General features: G+C 42.8%; 1 pseudogene; it reads right to left on the reverse strand.

Moving 5' to 3' along the window:
• Nucleotides 1-10,643: 10,643 nt before the first annotated feature.
• On the reverse strand, nt 10,644-11,236 carry LOC144819864 (dCTP pyrophosphatase 1 pseudogene; annotated as a pseudogene).
• Nucleotides 11,237-11,449: the final 213 nt, after the last annotated feature.

Consider the following 11,449-nt stretch of genomic DNA (forward strand, 5'->3'; position numbering starts at 1 on the left):
ACGGCTGAATAGATTTACATGAAACTTGGCAAAATTGTAGATATGGTTTGCCCGACGTGCCTTTGCTATGTCTCAATATATGTGCTCCAGTGGATTTTGAGAAATTAACGTTTAAAAAAAAATATATATCTGTGACAGCGCTCCGGTTAGCGCCCCAGTTCGCGTACCTGACGCGTAACGGAACTTCGCGAAGCGAAGCTGATTGGCTCTCCGGTGTCTGTCAACATTCTAAACAGTCCGGAGCGGCCGCCATCTTGTCTCTCGGTACGATCGAGAGACAAGATGTGGTGAAAAACGAAGGGGGAAATGAAGGAAAGGGGGCAAGGTAAACCCCTCCTGACCCCCTAGGATTGATGAGGGGGATATTAAAGTCCCCCGCGATTTTTCGCGGTAGAGGCGCTTCCCGGTACGCGAACCGGGCAGCTAACCGGCAGCGTAACGGGAGTCCGCCATCTTGTGTTTTTGGAGCGTCCGGTTCGCGTACCGGGTAGCGTCCCGGTATGCGTAACAAGGGGAAAACCAAGAGAAACAGTAACAAAAAAAATTAAGGGAATAGATTTCCAGCAAACTTGGCAAAATTGTAGGGACTGTTTGTTTGATGTGCCTTTGCAAGGCCTCAAGATATGTGCACATGTGGATTTTGTCTAATTAAGGTTAAAAAAAATATATATATCTGTAAGCGTGCTCCGGCACGCTTACGTTACGGGTTTTGTTTGCGCTGCAGAGCCGATACTTCACGGTTATGCGACGCGTCATGAGGCGTCTCACGTGGCTACGTGATACGTCACGTAATAAAGAATATATTTTACAGCTATAGATATTAGCTTTTAAAAAACCAATGAAATTCACTGAAAAAACCATAGGTTATAGACCATATATAGTTAGGAATTTGCATTTACAAAACCTTGAAAATTCACTGAAAAAACCATAGGTTAGAGACCATATATAGTTAGCTGGAAATGTTATTGACATAAAACCAATGAAATTCCATATATAGTTAGTTGCACTAACTATATATCGCGCACCCGCAATCCACTGCTGATGATGTCACATATTACATCATTCATGACATGGTCAGTGACATCACTGATGACATCACTGATGACATCTCAAATGACATCACTGATGACATCACTGATGACATCTCAAATGACATCACTGATGACATCATGACACACCAATACCAGTTACTACATACGCACTCACTGATTCCTACGTCTACACACACATTCACTCATTCACCCATACAATCACTCATACATACAGTCACTCATTATTACAACACTATCATATGCACTCATACACCTATGCAGACACTCACACACTGCCACTCATCCATGGAGTTACTCACACACCTAGTCAGTCCTGTAAAGAATCAATCACACTTCAATTTCCTTATCTATACAGTTAAACACAGAACACCATACTTCAGTGACATCACTGATGACATCACTGATGACATCTCAAATGACATCACTGATGACATCTCAAATGACATCACTGATGACATCATGACACACCAATACCAGTTACTACATACGCACTCACTGATTCCTACGTCTACACACACATTCACTCATTCACCCATACAATCACTCATACATACAGTCACTCATTATTACAACACTATCATATGCACTCATACACCTAGTCAGTCCTGTGAAGAATCAATCACACTTCGATTTCCTCATCTATACAGTTAAACACAGAACACCATACTTTTCACACATATACTAACACATACTTACTCTCTTATACAATCACTGATACAAGTACACATTGATATGCACAGAGTCACACACCTCCCAGCCAGCCACACACACACTCAGTCTTCCATACATCCACTCATTCTTCAATATGTAAAACATATTTAAACTTTACAATAACACACAGACACTAGATGATGTCATCAGTGATGTCATTTGAGATGTCATCAGTGATGTCATCAGTGATGTCATTTGAGATGTCATCAGTGATGTCATCAGTGATGTCACTGACCATGTCATGAATGATGTAATATGTGACATCATCAGCAGTGGATTGCGGGTGCGCGATATATAGTTAGTGCAACTAACTATATATGGAATTTCATTGGTTTTATGTCAATAAAATTTCCAGCTAACTATATATGGTCTCTAACCTATGGTTTTTTCAGTGAATTTTCAAGGTTTTGTAAATGCAAATTCCTAACTATATATGGTCTATAACCTATGGTTTTTTCAGTGAATATATATATATACATACATAATTTAAACTGCCTGTTTCAACATGTGAACAGACTCCAGCACTCTGTTTGGTGATCGAACGCACCAGAGTGGTAGTTGGATATATATATATATATATATATATATACATACATAATTTAAACTGCCTGCTCCAACATGTGAACAGACTCTAGCATGCTCGGGCTCGCTTTAAAGAGTTTTATTTGTGACCACAAACAACCAGGTAACAAAAGCGGTCTTTGTCAAATTTAAGGTTGCAGCCATTTTCTTGTGTTTTTTATACCAACATTAAAGTGAGAGTGTGCTGTTTTCAAAATAAAGTGACATGTGCAATCCCAATTACGGGATAAATTTACCTAGATTCTAGATACAGTATGGCGTCTAAGCCATGCTTGTGATACATGAAATGTCCAGGACTGTCCCTAGGAGGGACAGGAACTGATTCTTCGAGTAACCCTTTTCTGGTTTTTATCTGACGTAATTTCGAAAACAGCGGCATATTTGAGCCGTACTTGAACTTGAACTTGAACACAATACAGAATGAACACAATAATGAATAGCAAAACAATCATTCATACCACGACATCAAGAACACATTAATAACAGTTCGAACAAAATACTACCTGATACATTGAAAACATAATACTTGAATTTCTCGAGAACGGACTTACTAGAATTACTGGATGCAGTGCTAAAACAGTACAGAACATACCGGTCTCATAAAGAGACACGTCATACCGTATCCACCTAGATGGACACGTCGGACTGGATCTGCGTACCCAAACCCATCGGACCGGAGACAAACTAATGACCCCGTCTAGATACTCCCCCAGCAACGGTACTCACCGGGAAGCAAAACTTGAAGGCCTCTGACTGGACTGGACTGCTACGACGTCTGGTTACTGCTACGCACTATGCATGCGCTTCGGGCTTCGGGCTTCGGTTACAGGTGGGCCTCCGGATACCTCGGACCTTGCTCTCTCGGCTTGGGCTCTGGTCGGAACGACCCGCCTTCCTCACCGCCTCGTCTGGATGCCGGACCGCAGTCTCCGTCTCCTCCGTGGGCCTGAGGGAGACTTGAGCAGAAATATCTGCCGGTGCGCAGTAGAGGTCCGTCACGGCTGTAGAAGGGTCAGGGGGCCTGCGTTACATCGCCGGCGCGTGGGGAAGGGGCTCGTCCCTATTCGGGCGCCATTTATGTGGTAAATAAATAATTAATTACCGGTACTATTTTTCTATACATTAACCAAAACAGATAGCTCAATAAATAAGAGGCAGGATCCGTGGAATCTGAGTCAGAAATGGCTTTAATCGGATGGCTCGAGCCTAAAGACCATAAAGTGGCATTCAATGGACTGGAATGGCATGGAATGGCAGCTGCAACGTTTCATCAACAGTACATAGTATATATAGGAAAACATTACAATTGCATTGAATACAGTAGGCGTAACAAGTGACAAACGTAAGATAAGAACAAATGGGCGTACAAAGAAGGCGTGCATAGGGCGTGCACGTAGACATGTGATGAAAACGTCACAGAAGTGTCATAAATGGGTGGATACATGGAGGGGGCTACCTGGGCAGCTGGAACCTTTAACCTACTGGTGCGCACAAACGGGCCATGACGTGTAACTAGGGAGAACTGGGGGCTCTGACTTCTGCACTAGAAGAGGAGACTAAAGTCTGGGATGTCAGGACGACATGTACCTATAGCATATCTGGTATCTGGTGTTTGGAGAACATGTTGCTAGAATCTAGAAGCTATCAGGGCAAAGGCTACTTGACACTAAGGCTGGTGCATGCATATATTCTACGTGTATTGCGTGTGCTATGAATCTTCTATGGATATTAATTCAGTAATTCTCTTACATGGAGACAGGAAGACTAGACTATAGCTGAAGATGTTTATGAGGTTCGTTAGCTTAGGAATGTGAAGCCGGGGAGCTGAACTGATAACTAGAGGCATAACATATTCTTGGCAGACAGGCAGGCAGGCCAGGCCGGGCACCGCGCTGCTTGGCAGAAAGTAAGTGAAGGGTCAGGGATGCGGGAGGGGCTGCATCGCTCCTTGGAGTGGTTTCAGGAGACTGGAGCTTGAATCTGGTGTCCGGGCCCTTATGAGGCCTAGAAACGGGGACAATTCGACGTATTAACGTGCATAATGTAAAACGTTGACAACATAGGCCTAATACTCGTTGCTTTCACGAGGACGGGAAACTGGCATACTAACGTTGGACACAACTATAATTGCGTCTTTATTCGGTCAAGGGGGAACATATGCATATCGATCATGCACATATAACATATAATGGGGAACACGTAGGGACACATGACAAGGCAAAATTCAATTTTCCTCACATAGATGTGTGAATACGTGATTCACTGGGTGTATGGGTTCAATAGTCTATCTGTGAAGGGCTGTATGGGTGGTGAGTATGTGTATGGATGTGTAAGAGTGAATGGATGTTTCAGTGGTACATGTGTGAGTAACTACATATGTGAAAGAGAGTATATGTGAGTGATGGTGTAGTGTAGTTCCTATATTCCCAATAGGCTCTGCGCATTGGAATAACTTAAAGGATAGTTTACACGTAGGACTGAGGTCATCTAGGTCTCTACTGAATATGTTAGACTTAATTAGGTATGCCAGCTAGCTCAGAGGTCACTAGAAACTTTCTCGAGTGAACAGGAAGGAGTTAACTTTCCTGAATAGACATGAAGGGATTAGTTTCTGACAACCGCATATACATGACAACTTTGCTCCCCCCAGAATAAGGAGTTTATCTACAGAGTCGCGGAAAACAATAGACAACTATTTCACTCAGTCAATCGTGCATGCTTAGTTTCACCAGGAGTGCAGAGAAATAGAGAGACTGGCGTTTTCAATAAAAGTTGTTATTTATTGAGCAGTCTGCTTTCTCGTGCAAGAGAAGTGAATTGCCACAATTGCAATACTTGTCATGAAGTAAAGTGCGTACAGTAAAAGGAGTATTATGAAATAATATTGTAAAAGCATTTATATGGTTTCTAAGCCATAAGATACTTAAAATGGATAAAAGATATACATACATAAAATCATTGACTAAACGTACTCAACTGGTGCTTCTAAGATACGCCTACCCCGGTGTACCTAACCTAAGCCTAGTAAGTGGGAAGGAGTGAGTGGCTGCAGTTTGAGTTAAGTTAGTTTTTGCCTAGAATCTGAATCAAGAATTCTCTAAGGATCTAATCAGCTCTGTACCTTGGTTATAGAATGAAGGAGGTCTTGTATCTCTTTCTCAGGACTCGATCTCCCAGTAACCCGCAAGGGTTACTGGAAACACTGGAGCTGGATTTCTCGGCAGGAGAAAAGACAGCGTCTCTCTCAGTGCGTCAATGGGAGGGTCGGCTTTCTTCGGCTCTCGTTACAGCTGGGCTTCGGGTAAGTAGATAGCCGATCTGCTCCAAAACCACGGTGTGTTTGCTTAAGGCAAACGCTGGTATATTTATACCTGGAAGGTGCCGAGTTTGACGTAAGGTTGGACATAAGACGTCACTAAGAACTTACAGTTCTTTCTGGATCCAGGAGTTCTTGGACAAATCAAAACAAAAGCAGGGGGAATTCCCGGACTGCTGTAGGCTTGATTTGTTTAAAGAACGCGTTGTACTTTCTAGGAGTCTATGGGAGTAGCCTTGCCGTATTTGGACTGCATTGGCTATGACTAAATATGGATATGATTCTTATGCCTTTATAAGGACATGATTTGTTATAACCACATAAGGGCATGATTCGGGAATATTTAAATAGGGTCCTAGATACGTTCACAACAATGGAGTACATTAAAAAAAATAAATGTGATAGTGAGTGATTGTGAGAGTGGCTGTATGGATGAGTGTGTGCTTGTGTCATACATTGTAGAAGAGAGTAAGTATGTGTTAGTATGTGTATGAATAAGTGAAGTGGTGTGTGTATAACTGTATAGGTGAGCAAATGGGAGTGTGATTAATTCTTTGCATGACGGTCTAGCTGTGTGAGTAACTCTATGGGTGATTGGTGGTGTGTGAGTGCATATGATAGTGCTGTAAGATGAGTGACTGCATGTATGGGTAACTGTATGGGTGAATGAGTAGACATTTGTGTAGACCTAGGAATCAGTAAGTGAGTATTTAGTAACTGGTATTGGTGTGTCTAGGGTTTCCAAAATGTAGTCTGCATTTTAAAGTGGATGTATCAAAGGTTATATTAGGGTGCAGGAGGCGCATCATATTATCACATGGATGATGTCATCAGTGATGTCACTGACTATGACATGAATGATGTAATATGTAACGACATCAGCAGTGCATAGCAGGGGGTGCGATCTATAGTTAGCTCAACTAACTATACTAGCCAAATTTCTCTGGTTTTGCACGAGTGACATGTCCAACTAAATATAATGTTCCTGAAACCTAGGTTTTTTTCAGTGAATTTCAAAGGTTGTTTAAATGCTAATTTCTAACTATAACATCCCTGAAACCTGTGGTCTTTTCAGGGAATTTCAAAGGTTTTTTTAAATGCTAATTTCTAACTATAATGTCCTTAAAATGTATGTTTTCTAGGTGAATATCTAAGGTTTTTTAAATGTGAATTTCTAACTTTGCCTACAGAGGTAGTACATGTGCAGAAAAAGGAAGAACGGCACAGAAAGAAGCAAGATAAATTAGGAAAGAGGCAGCAGAAGTCTAGAAAGACGACAAAAGGTGAAGAAAGAAGCAATATATATGCAGAAAGAACCAACAGAGGTGCAGAAAGAGGCCTTGTTGCAAAGTCATCCTGTGTTTTTGCTGACTGATACTGGTGGTAACTGATTATGACTAACCAGGCCCAGGGCCAGTGCTGTGTTGAAAAAAACTACAGTGAAAACACCTACATAAACTAAGGTACACATTGGGTTGGGGTATACCTGTGATTGGCATGACCTCCCCTGTAAGGCCCTAGTTCACAAAAGAGCAGGGGGGTTAAAACTACCTCTAACTCAAAGGTACAGAATGAGGCAAGTGAGGTTCAGAAAGAAGCAAGAGCAGTACAGAAAAAACCAACAGAGGTGCAAAAAGAGCCAGGACGGGTGCGCAAAGAGGTAGGAGGGGTGCACAACGAGGCAAGAGAGGTACAGGAAGTGGCAGGAGAGGTGCAAAAAGAAGGGAGAGAAGTGCAGAAAGAAGCAAGAGAATTGTTGAACGAAGCAAGAGAAGTGTAGAAATAAGCAAGCGAAGTGCAGAAAGTAGCAAGTTAGGTACAGATAGAAGCAAGAGCAGTGCAGTAAGAACCAACAGAGGTGCAAAAAGAGGCAAGTGGGTGTAGTAAAAGGTAAGAGGGGTGTACAAAGATGCAAGAGAAGTGTAGAAAGAGGCAGGAGGAGTATATAAAGAAGCAAGAAAAGTGCAGAAAGAGGCAAGAGAATTGCTGAAAAAAGTAACAGAGCTGGAGAAAGATGCAATAGAAGTGCAGAAAGAGGCAAGTGAAGTGTAGAAAGAAACAAGGGCAGTGCAGAAAGAACCAATAGAGGTGATAAAAGAGGAAAGTGAGGTACATAAAGAGGCAAGGGATCTGCAGAAAAAAGCAAGAGAGGTGCTAAAAGAGGCAAGTGAGGTGCAGAAAGAAGCAAGAGAGGTGCAGAAAGAAGGAAGAGAAGTGCAGAAAAAAGTAACAGAGGTGCAGAAAGAGGCAAAAAGGGTGCAGAAGATGTAAGAGGGATTTAGAAAAAGGCAAGAAAGATGCAAAAGAGGGAAGAAGGGTGCATAAAGAGGCAAGAGGGGTACCAAAAGAAAGGGGGCATGGCCTCCGAAGACATCTTAGCAATCCTACTTTGTGGGACTTTTTGAGGTAATAAGATGGGTACTTGGCTACCCCATCTATTACCTCAAGGAAGAACCACACAGCAGGATTGCTAAGTTCTCATAACAGGCCACGCCCCCTTTGCCCACTACTCTGCAAACACACTCCCTGGTGCACTCTTGGGAGGGGATTAAAGTCCCCTTCGCTGCTGGGGGTCCTTTAGGGGCCAACTAGCCTACCTCTTACCTCCAGTAAGCCTCACACAGTGGGATGCCTAGAGGTGGACACAGGCCATGCCCCCTTCCTACCCCACTCTGCAAACACACACCCTGGCATGTTGTAAGTTGGGGGATTAAGTCGCCTTGAATACTGAGGGTCCTTAGGGGCCAACTAGCCCACCAGGTACCTCCAGTAAGCTCCACACAGCTGGATTGCAGAGAGGTGGTCTAAGGCCACACCCCCTTTTTACACCACTCTACAAACGGGTCACTTGATGCACTGTTGCTTGGGGATGAAGTTCACCTGTGTCCTGAGGTCCTCAGGACACAAGTGGACCTCATTGCCCCACCAGCAGTGTGCCAAGAGACAGGATGTGGAAAATGCAAAGCATGCAGATATAGTTAAGATTGTATGCAATTGTTGTTACCAAGAACAGACAGAACATTTAACATGATTTAACATGTTATGAGTGATGTAATATATGAGGTCATAAGCAATTCATCACGAGGGTAAAAGTTATGCTTAGTTCTGTAACATTACTTGAATTGTGACACGCCTCCTTTATTTTCGACATGCAGTACCTAAGAAGAAACTCGTTAGAATGCTTTGAAGTCTTCTGTGTTAAACCTGCTACAATAAGAATTAAACAAACTCTTGGTTGTTCTGTTCAGGTTTAAATGGCTTAGCTGCTTATGATAGTTGAACTCCATCCAAGTTGAAACTTACCACACCAGGAAGACCACAAAAACCATATATGAAAGGATGATTTTGTTTGAAAACATAGGCTACTCCCCAACACATTTCATTTTTTGGAATCTTAGAAAAAGCATTGGTCAACCACCAACAGGAAATTGAGTTATTTTTCACTTAGTGCATTTCCATGCATTCTTTTTTGAAAAGGTTGGAACTTGTCCACATTATTCCAAAAATGTTCACTTTAAACCACTTTGGGTAAATTGGCCCCAGATAGGCAAGCAGCCTAATGCCCAGAAGGGCCTGTTGCATTCCTTGATCCAGCATTAGTGGTCTGAAGGTCACCATTGAGTTTTTCGACATAGCAACAGTATTTTTTTAATTAGTTTTCACTAATATGTCAAAACCATTCCTAAAACACAGGAGAAATAGCTGGCATGAAGTCCTACAATGCTGTGGGCCAGTATTGTAAGATCCAAACATCTAGAAAGCCTTCCATTTTATGTTCTCCGTTTACTGTGTTACAGATCAGGCTGGCCAGAGACCCGAAAAGCCTTTTTGGCACACAGAATTGGTTAACTGCACTTCTGAAGGTGTGTGTTTTTGATATGTTTAACAGCAGCCGAACCCCCAATACTCCCTAGTACAGTACTGCATAAAGAGTACTGTCGAATATACCACCTCAAGTAAGAGTTGGACATGTGAACTCTGGCTCTCCATCCAACTTCTCAAAGTGTGGGTCAGAGACAGTCAACAAATCACACTTCTACGCCATCGCCTAAAGCAAAGGCGCAGTCTCCTACTCAACCACCATCCAGTAACAGTTCTAGGGATACACAAAACAAGTAAGTCTACCTGCTAACTCCAGATCACCACCTATAACTATGCAGGTAGAGTGATTACATTTTCCAGATTCTATAGCAATGTCAACGTTTTTTCCCTTAAAAACCGACCACAGTACTTATTTCAGTAACCAATACCATTGCATCAGTAACTGGAGTGAATAAAAATATTTTACCTATAAAAACAGTTATTAAAACAACAGATCATCAACAGCTGAACAGTTGCCCCACAAACGGAGATCATGTAGTTGGAGTCAATATTGGTGGGCTTAGGTGGAGTTTCACAGGTCACAGATGTACAAGTGCTTCAGCCTCCGTTTCCTCCTTCTACAGCTGTTAAAGATAAATCGATCTCAGGAGGGCAGAATCCCAAAGTGACAGAAAATGGAAACAGGGCCACATGGCAACCAGGCAACTGTACAGATTAAAACAGTTCAAACGTCCTTGCCAAACAGCACAGAAACACGCAGCAGCAGGAATGGGAGCTTGGTACCACTGCGAGATCAGTGGTTAGTAACAGACTGGCAACCTTCCGTCTCTGCTGACCACCTCTTTCACTCCCTCAAATGAAGTCAATCCATGCCTAGTCACCCGCAGATGTATGGGAACTTGGGGGCATATTATCAAGTAAGGGCGTTACATTATCGCCGCTTTTATCGGCAGGAAACTGCCGATAAAGCGGCGATAATGGGCTTGATAATATGCTCTATGAATTCCAATCGTAGCCCATGTTAGATGTCTTCACATCTAACATGGGCTACGATTGGAATTCATAGAGCATATTATCAAGCCCATTATCGCCGCTTTATCGGCAGTTTCCTGCCGATAAAAGCGGCGATAATGTAACGCCCTTTCTTGATAATATGCCGCTCAGTCTTTGTACTCTGGGTACTTCTTGACAGAGCCATTTACTTTTGCCAGCTGGGTACTTTTGGGCATTTAGCGCCATCTTGATCAGAACAGCCCTAGGAAAGTCCACATGGCACTTCTCAGCAAGCTCCACAAGGTAGATGAGAACATCACTTAACTCGTGGGAGAGATCTTCCCTCTCCTTTTCTGTCCAGTCAGGGAGGCCTTCAGCAACCTCCTCTCTCCACTGGAAGTGCTCAGCAACCTCTCCCACTTCACCCACCAGGGCGAGCCGCTGGTTTCGGGGCTTGTGAAACTGGTTCCAGTCCCTTTCATCTGTGAAGGCGGCTTGTCGCTGTGGGATTTCCTCCAAAGAAGGGGAGTCGCTGAAGGTCAATCGGTCTGGTTTAGACTCCGTAGTATCATTCAGAGTTTCAGCTCTCTTTTCAATAACATCTCCATTCTGCATTATTCCGTTCAAGGCGGTTTCTTTGTCCATTATGCTGTACGCTTCCACTGCAATGAATACTACAATGCGAACCTTCAATAAATCATTTCGTTTGCCAGGTCTACCTCAGTATTCCGCGACGTCGACCTCAAAATAACCACCCTTGCCCGGTTCCAGAGAGGTACTCGCTCCCTCACTCACTTCTGCGCTTCACTTATACTGCTTCGACTACAAACGCATACAATAGGGACATTGCAGTGGTTTTGTTATGGTTTTTAATAGTTTTTTTTCTAATTATTACAAGACCCTTTATAACTCCAGTTTAACCAGTTTGTTCTGTGAATTTCTGTATTTTCTTAACTAAAATTAAGACCCATTA

The sequence above is a fragment of the Lissotriton helveticus genome, chromosome 2_1 (assembly GCF_964261635.1).
Source record: "Lissotriton helveticus chromosome 2_1, aLisHel1.1, whole genome shotgun sequence".
In the NCBI taxonomy this organism is placed as follows: domain Eukaryota; kingdom Metazoa; phylum Chordata; class Amphibia; order Caudata; family Salamandridae; genus Lissotriton; species Lissotriton helveticus.